Source organism: Lynx canadensis, chromosome C2, assembly GCF_007474595.2.
Source record: "Lynx canadensis isolate LIC74 chromosome C2, mLynCan4.pri.v2, whole genome shotgun sequence".
NCBI lineage: Eukaryota > Metazoa > Chordata > Mammalia > Carnivora > Felidae > Lynx > Lynx canadensis.
This window is the reverse complement of record NC_044311.2, coordinates 156,012,598-156,015,445: the sequence shown is the minus strand read 5'-3', so window position 1 is coordinate 156,015,445 and position 2,848 is coordinate 156,012,598.

Sequence of the window (2,848 nt, the reverse complement as noted above, 5' to 3'; positions counted from 1 at the left end):
TATTAAGTTGCCTCTGGCTTTCGTTGTTCTTTTTTTTTTAATTTTTTTAATGTTTATCTGTGATTGAGAGACAGAGAGACACAGAGAGACAGAGCAGACAGAGACAGAGGGGCAGAGAGAGGGGGAAACACAGAATCTGAAGCAGGCTCCAGGCTCCGAGCTGTCAGCACAGAGCCCACCATGGGGCTCAAACTCATGAAAGTCATGAACCGCGAGATCATGACCTGAGCCAAAGTCAGACGCTTAACCGACAGAGCCACCCAGGCGCCCCTCATTGTTCTTAATTGGAAGATGCTCATCATTCTCATTGCTGTTCCCTGGGTGGCAAAGTATCATTTTCTCTGGAAGCTTCCAAGATTTTGTCCGTATCTTTAGTTCTTAGCAGGTTCACTCTAATGTACCTGGGTGTGGCTTCCTTTGCCTTTATCCTCTTTGGGATTTACGAGGCATCTTAAATCTGTAGAATGATTTCTTTTATCAACTCTACAAAATCCTCAGCCACCACCTCATCAAATACCTCTTCTGCCCCCTTCTCGATCTCTTCTCTTTCTGGGATGCCAGTTACATGAAAGCGTGTATGATAGACTATTTGCGGTGATCTCATATGCCCCTAAATTCTGTCCCTTTTGCCCCTATTTCTTTTCTCCCCATGCCTCACCCTGGATAATTTCTATTGGCTTGTGTTTGCCCAAACTGTATTGTCAGCCCCCACAAACTAAACGCATATACGGTGTGATGCCCCATGTGCACAGCCAGCCCCTCGCACTCAAGCTCATCCTGGAATGCATCTCACTCTTCCCTCTGCTGCCGTTTTGCCCACACGACAAATCCTTGGGTGCAAACACCGAGCTTCCAGACGTATGGTGCCTTCTCTCAGAGATTCCATGTCTCTGTTGAAACTCTCCTTCCTTTAACTCATTCTATATGTTTCTCCAAATTCTTTAGCATCTTTGTCATAGTTATTCTCAAGTCCTCGTTCAATGACTCTAACATCTGGGTCATTTGTGAGTCGGCCTCTCATGCCAAATTTTCCCTCCTGATTCAGGGTCACATTTTCCTACTTCTCGTGTCTCATAACCTTTTACTGTCTTCTGGGCATCATGATTAAAGAAAGGCAGCGGGGGGGTATCACTTCCCCCCACCCAGAGGCAGGCACTCTTTCCTCTGTTAGGCGGCTAAATGGGGGGCTGATCACTTTGGCCCACTCAGGAGGTAGGGGCTTTCTTTATCCTGGAAACAATAAGGCAACTTCAACAACAGAAGAGGAAACCCCCAAATCTCTCCAGCTGGCCTCCCTTCTGCTGCTTGGCTCCCACGTTCTCTGCCTTCTGCCCACTCAGATCCTTCTCCATTTCCGAACCTGGGGTCTCGGTCCTCAGCCCCGGCTGTGCCTGTCGGGGCCCGGGGTTCCCCAGCTCTGACCGGCCTCCTTGGGGTCGGTCCACTCAGGGCCCCTCGCCTGAGTGTCCCAAACCGGCGGGGGTTGTGTCCGCCCACACCCCACAGCCCCGGGAGTGGTTCGCACAAATCTCCCACTCTCTGTCCCCTCCTGTCACGGTGACTCATCTAGCCAATGGGGGTGAGCCGGGCGACATGTGGGCTTCGGGAGGGTCCCTCATGATGGGCATGTCCCACGAGTGACAGATACATCTGGGGCCTAAGCCTTGGGGGGCTTGGGGCTACTTGTTACCTTAGCATGACTTTACCTGTTGTGACTGCCGAGGGCCCTGCTACCCATTTCCCAGCCTGCTGTTCTAGAAGCAGAGGCAGAACCTGGGGCGCCTGGGTGGCTCAGTCGGTTAAGCATCTGACTCCTGATTTCGGCTCAGGTCGTGATCTCACGGTTCATGAGTTGGAGCCCTGTGTCCGGCTGTGCACTGAGTGTGGAGACTGCTTGGGATTCTGTTTCCCTTTCTCTCTGTCCCTCCCCTGCTCACTCTCTCTCTCTCTCTCTCTCTCTCAAAATAAACACGATTAAAAAATAAACTTAAAAACTCAAAATAATAGAAGCAGAGGCACATCCGGACCCCTCCCTCGTCCCTACCCCGCACCCGGGATGGACCAAGTCACACGCATGGGACTGTGTGTCCTCCGCCACCCCACCGACACCCGGCCAGGCCTTCGTCATCCTCCCCTGGGCCTCTGGGCGCTCTCTCAGCTGGGGCGCCGAGGACGGCACTCCCTGACTTCTGAGCACATCCGCGGAGCAGCTCTGCCGGCGTCCTGAAGGGCGGTCAGAGCGGACGGACGGGGACGGCTGCCCACCACACTTGCGGTAAAGCCCCTCTCGGCCCTGCCCGATGGGCTTCTCTCTGCCCGCCGGCCACGGCCTCTCCGCTCCTGACAAACCCTTCCCCCCACCCAACCACAGGGCCTTTGCCAGTGCTGGCTCCCCTTCCTTCACCCTCGGCCTCCGCCACACCTCCAAACTTCTGGCTCCCGTCCCGAGATCTCAGGTGTCAGTCTCCGGGAAGATGTGACTAATCCCCCCCACCCAACCACCGGCCCGTCTTCGCTCTGGAGCGGCCACTCATCCCAGCTGCCAACGACGTGTTCCTGTGCGTGTGAGCGGCCGCGAGGGTCGACATCTGCTCTGTGACGACGGGCTCTCCGAGGCGGGCTGTCCGCTCTGCCCACCGCCTCGCCACCAGTGCCCGTGCAGGAGACTCACACAGGAGTGTTTGTTGATTGACTACGCAAGAGGATGCCCTAAACGGCACGTGTTCATTCTGCCGAGTGGCTGAGAGAACCGAGCCTACGCGACCCGTACGCGCTGTGTGGGGCAGCGAGGACAGAGGGCGGGGCCGTCACCCGCTCGGGACCCGCCTTTGCAGCAGGCGGTGTCCAC